The sequence below is a fragment of the Ranitomeya variabilis genome, chromosome 7 (genome assembly GCF_051348905.1).
Source record: "Ranitomeya variabilis isolate aRanVar5 chromosome 7, aRanVar5.hap1, whole genome shotgun sequence".
NCBI classification, from domain to species: Eukaryota; Metazoa; Chordata; class Amphibia; order Anura; family Dendrobatidae; genus Ranitomeya; species Ranitomeya variabilis.
In genome coordinates, this window is record NC_135238.1 from 123,867,964 (window position 1) to 123,873,963 (window position 6,000).

Consider the following 6,000-nt stretch of genomic DNA (forward strand, 5'->3'; position numbering starts at 1 on the left):
CAATGTTGTGACTATACAAGGCACCTAGGGCAGAAACCTGTACTTTTAAGGTACTGACTGATAGGCCTAAATCACGCCCTTTCTGGAGAAATTCTAAAATAATAGAGATAGGAATTTCGCTAGACAAGGCGGATGGGTAGAGGCTTAGAAATTTCTTCCACACCCTTACATATATGGAAGTGGAGGATTTTTTTCTACTTAGTAATAGAGTATCAATCACTTTATTAGAAAATCCTCTTAGTTTTAGCAGCTGCCTCTCAAATTGCAGGCTGTCATCCGTGGTGGTTGAAGGGGCCCTGGAAGAGAAGATCCTGATCCTCTGGGAGAATCCATGGATCTGAGATTGACATGGCCCTTAGCCAGGAAAACCATGGTCTCTTTGGCCAAAACGCAGCAATCAGGATCACATTCGCTCTGTCCTCCCTTATCTTCCTGATCACGGTTGGGAGAAGTATCAATGGAGGGAAGGCATAAGCTTTTTGGAATGTCCATGGAATTTGGAGGGCATCGAGGATATTGGGATTGTCGGTTAGGAATAGCGAAGCGAATCTTTTTACTTGTCTGTTGTTTCTTGTAGCGAAGAGATCTATTTCGGGTATACCCCATTTCTCGGTTATCATTGTGAATATATGATGATTGAGAACCCACTCCCCTTGGTGGAGGGTATGACGACTGAAGAAGTCTGCTTTTGAATTGTCCACTCCTCTGACATGTAGTGCTTATAGGGACAGAAGATGTTCCTCGGCCATAGCTAGGATGTTGTCGGCTATAGACATGAGAGTTCCCGATCTTGTTCCTCCTTGATGATTGATATAAGCCACTGATGTCATGTTGTCTGACAACATTCTGGTATCTGTTCCGTGTAGCTGCGGAAGGAATTTACATAGGGCATGATAGATAGCTTTTAGCTCTCTCTTATTAGAGGAGTCATCTGACTCTGAAACAGACCATAGACCTTGGACTATCTGATTTCCTAAATGTGCTCCCCAACCACTAGGACTAGCATCGGTAAATATTGTGTTTGAGGGTCTTACTACCCAGGGGACCGCACTAACCAAGTGATTTGGTTCTAGCCACCAGGTCAGGGATTGGATTACTTCTGCTGAAAGGGAAATTTGACCCCTTAAATGACCCTGTAATCTTTCTTCCTCGTGTAAAATTGTATACTGTAACCGCCTAGAATGAAACTGAGCCCATGGGACAGCCGGAATGCATGACGTAAGGGAACCAAGAAGGGACATGCCTTCTCTTAGGGAAATTAGAAGGCTATATCTTCTCTCCGTGGATTCCCGTAGGAACAGGAAACCAACTGTGGGAGTGAGGGGGACCGCCCCTTTTATCTCTCCGTAGGGTTTCCTGTTCCTAGAGGCGGATCCCACTCTCTCAAGTGGGTGCTGTCGTGGCGAAGAGAAAAAACAAATTCAAAATATCATCAACATAAGCAGAAATGTGTTACTTGAAAATACATAGAAGGTCAATGTCCGAGATTGACCAGTTTAGAAATATTTCAATTTATTCAGCACTAGGGTCTATATGACCCCATGGTTCCACAGCAGGGTTAAGCATAAGATTAAACCTTAAAGCAAAGGTGAAAATGACAGTGATTGGATTCTTGCTCAGTTCTTCTGATTCACCAAGGTGTAACACTACTCCATCTCTGACATCAGCTACATGCAGTGTGGGAACAGTTCCCGCCCATTGCATAAAATGATTAAGGACAGCTGTAGACACGTGGTTTATAGCCACATATATCACTCACTTATACCACTATAAACAGATGAGAACAGAGGAAGAAGAGATGAATCAGCGTTATCTAGGAGGATGACCTTGTAATTCTGTAAAGCATTACTCATATACAGATCAAACTGTCACACATATCCCAAAATAATAAGTTTATCCCTCTCAGAATAATTGACAAAAAAGTGCAACACATACAAAACAGAACCTATATCTGGTATTTCCTTAATATTATCTACAGAAATGCCATTTTTTAATACATCATTTAGATGAAAAAAGAAATCCCCACATGGCCTACACCCACTGTTAGTAAGGCAGTTAATGATAAAGGGAATTGTCCTATAGAACTGGTCACTGAGGACCAAGAGAAGGCAGAATTACTAGATAGGTTACTGTGCAACACATTTCACGTGAGTCCAGGTCTGACCGGCCTAAGAGGACAGAGCCCGAGAGGGGCGGCGTCCGGCAGCCACATTCACCAAATATTGTTCTAGTCCCTGAATGTAGTGATATTTCTGGTGAGGCGTACTCCACTGAGAAGAGGAGACACATTCATTAAGTGGTAAAAGATTTTTAGAAAAATAAATAAATCCAGTAGTGACGGATGGTACGGACTTTCTAATTAAAGTATATTAGAAAACTGAATCGATTATGGCATTTCAGATTTAGGATGAAAATTAATTTGTGTTTTGGACTATCCACTTTAAGGTTCAGGCTTAGAAAGTAGGGTTTGTAATACAACAGCCTGTCTAAGCCCTAAAGAAGAGAGCGGTGCCCAAGCAGAAGCCGCCTGAGAAACGCTATGAGGTCGGCGGTGTCTACCGCTGAGACTGTAAACGCAGACCTTAGCATAGCGCAACTTCACATGGCTTTTTTTCTATCCACATGACTGATGAAGGTCATTTGTTGACCGAAGCGTTATATTATCATTTTCTACATTCAATAAATTTCGTTTGAATACGCCTATTTGAGTGCCAAGTGTCTCAACATTACAGTTGAAAGATTTGGTTATCTTACTTGCGCACCACCTTGATTCCACAACTGTTGTTCTTTCATTTTGTACATGAGCCAGTTAAGAATTCACCTAACCGTAGCCTTGTCCATTCCATACTTGGTCATTTTTTCAATAAGGATAGTAAGAGATACTTTATCAAATGCTTTGCTGAATTCGAGATATACTATATCTACCATGTTTCCCTGATCCACCCAGTCAGTGATTCCATCACAGAAAGAAATTAGATTAGTCTGCCAAGACTTGTTAGCTACAAGCCCACACTGGCTCTGGTTAATTACTGTATTCTTATTCAAGTACTTACATACATGCCATTTAACAACTTGATCAAACATCTTTCCTGGTATAGAAGTAGAGTTTATTCTTTTTATCCTTTCAGTGTGTTTCCAGGTGGGCTACAGAAAGTGCCGCCTGTAAAGGTACCTTCACACGAAACGACTTTGTAACGATATCGCTAGCGATCCGTGACGTTGCAGCGTCCTCGCTAGCGATATCGTTTAGTTTGACACGCAGCAGCGATCAGGATCCTGCTGTGATGTCGCTGGTCGCTGAATAAAGTCCAGAACTTTATTTGGTCATCCGATCGCCGTGTATCGTTGTGTTTGAAAGCAAAAGCAAAGATACCAGCGATGTTTTACACTGGTAACCAGGGTAAACATCGGGTTACCAAGCGCAGGGCCGCGCTTAGTAACCCGATGTTTACCCTGGTTACCAGCGTAAAAGTAAAAAAAACAAACAGTACATACTCACCTGCGCGTCCCCCAGCGTCTGCTTCCTGACACTTACTGAGCGCCGGTCCTAAAGTGAAAGTGAAAGCACAGCGGTGACGTCACCGCTGTGCTGTTAGGGCCGGAGCTCAGTCAGTGTCAGGAAGCAGACGCCGGGGGACGCGCAGGTGAGCATGTACTGTTTGTTTTTTTTACTTTTACGCTGGTAACCAGGGTAAACATCGGGTTACTAAGCGCGGCCCTGCGCTTAGCAACCCGATGTTTACCCTGGTTACCAGGGGACCTCGGCATCGTTGGTCGCTGGAGAGCGGTCTGTGTGACAGCTCCCCAGCGATCAAACAGCGACGCTGCAGCGATCGGCATCGTTGTCGCTATCGCTGCAGCGTTGCTTCGTGTGAAGGTACCTTAAGACACTGTGCACACATTATCTTAGGGCAGACTGCATTCTGCATTACAGCTCTAGCTACGCAGCTTCCCTTTACCTCTTCATTTAACTTTACAGAAAGGTCTTTTTTCTAAGTCCCACTATGTCAGAAGACAAGAGGCGCAATTTATCTCAGTGATGTTTTCATGATTTGGCACATTCCCGGTGCTAGAACCTCAGCATTGCACATTCCTTGCTCTGGACTCTGATGTGCCATACATCATTTTCTGACTTACTTGTAAAGCGCCACCTTAAAAAAATCCATAACATAACAACCTGATGTAATTATATATATAACGGAAAACTGATCACCCCAAAATAATTATCAGAATGCAAGTAGAATCCGTAAGACCCCGAAGGGTTAGACTTGTGGGTACACAACCCTGAAGGAGCATTTTGGGGACTGGGTTGTGGTCACAGCTCCCAGTATGGCCAAAGGGTTCCCATCTCACCGTAGGTGCCCCAGAAGATGCTCCCTGAACTGTGGGGTCTCTGCGCACTCCCTGCCTGCTCTCCCAGGGGACTGTGGTCAGGACGCTCCACCACCTGTGTCCGCGGTCTGCAGAATACAGGTCGCCAGTATAGGTCAAAGCAGAGTTGTGGTCACAGCTCCCAGTATGGCAAGAGGGCTCCCATCTCACAATGGGTGCCCCAGAAGCTGCTCCCCGGACTGTGGGGTCTGTGTGCACTCACTGCCTGCTCTCCCAGAGGACTGTGGTCAGGAAGCTCCACCACCCGTGTCCGCGGTCTGCAGAATACAGGTCGCCAGTATAGGGCAGAGCAGGGCTATGGTCACAGCTCCCACTATGACCAGAGATGCCCTAGAAGCTGCTCCCCGAACTGTAGGGTCTGTGCGCACTCCCTGCCTGCTCACCCAGGGGACTGTGGTCAGGACGCTCCACCACCCGTGTCCGCGGTCTGCAGAACACAGGTCGCCAATGCTCTGGTGACGGGATAAGCACAGACACCTCTAGTCAGCACATTACTATGGCAAAGCCAACTACAACCCCCAGCAGTCACTAATCTGCCGGGGACAAGCCTGGAAAGCTGTGCCAGCAGCCACAGGGTACTGCACCTCTCCATCTGTACCCACTGAGCCATGCCGCCTGCCAGGCACAAACGCACGTCAGAAGTTCCGCGCAGTGTGCCCGCTCGTCCGTGTTGCAGAGCCCGGAGGCCCGGCCGGTGTTACCTGCTGTGTGCAGCGGGAGCGCGCTTCCTGCCTCATGCAGATGCCCGGCACAGGCTGATGATGCGGGCAGTGCCCTCCACCTCCGGGCTGTGGATGGGCGGCAGCCGCTCACACACTACTCGCCGCTTCCTGTTCCCGGAGCCGATCAGCTGAGCGCTCAGCAGCAATCCACAGCCAGGCTAGAGCAATCTATCGCGAGCAATCGACCCTGCACGGGAAGAGGCTGCTGAGAACTGGCGGCTCATGCACTAAGCTGATGAGCCAGTGATGCAGCACCGGGCTCTGGGGGTCTGACCGGGCTCTGGGGGTCTGACCGGGTTCTGGGGTCTGGCCGGGCTCTGGGGGTCTGGCCGGGCTCTGGGGGTCTGGCCGGGCTCTGGGGGTCTGACCGGGTTCTGGGGTCTGGCCGGGCTCTGGGGGTCTGACCGGGCTCTGGGGGTCTGACCGGGCTCTGGGGGTCTGACCGGGCTCTGGGGGTCTGACCGGGTTCTGGGGGTCTGACCGGGCTCTGGGGGTCTGACCGGGCTCTGGGGGTCTGACCGGGTTCTGGGGGTCTGACCGGGCTCTGGGGGTCTGACCGAGGCCCGGTGTAATAGTCACCTCCTTACAATTAATACGTGTTTAATTTGTGGACCGAGTGACCATTTTGATCCGAGTCACACTTGTTAATACAAGTCTAGGAGTCCGTGAAAACTGATGGTATCCTAGTGGTATGCTAGTGTACGGGTGCCACAGAGACTGTCGTATTCCTGCCCAAAAGACAAAAATAGCGTATTGTGAATACTGTCATGCGTTTTTACTGCATTTTCTTGTGTCGTAAACCATATAGCGTGTGATCGGTACTGATGCTGCTGTGTGGGCACTACACGGTAACGCCTAAGGTAACTGTTCACTCAGCTCAGGGGTA

The 6,000-nt window shown here is 48.2% G+C and overlaps 1 protein-coding gene across 2 annotated transcripts in view; it reads right to left on the reverse strand.

Moving 5' to 3' along the window:
- PIKFYVE (phosphoinositide kinase, FYVE-type zinc finger containing) overlaps nt 1-5,318 on the reverse strand; it is a 450,712-nt gene extending 445,394 nt beyond the window's left edge. Inside the window, exon 1 of one of the 2 annotated variants that reach the window (XM_077275690.1) lies at nt 5,094-5,318. The gene's annotated coding sequence lies outside the window, so the exon portion shown is untranslated. The remainder of the gene's footprint in view (nt 1-5,093) is intronic. The other variant, XM_077275691.1, reaches the window with a different exon arrangement.
- Between the last annotated feature and the right edge of the window lie 682 nt (nt 5,319-6,000).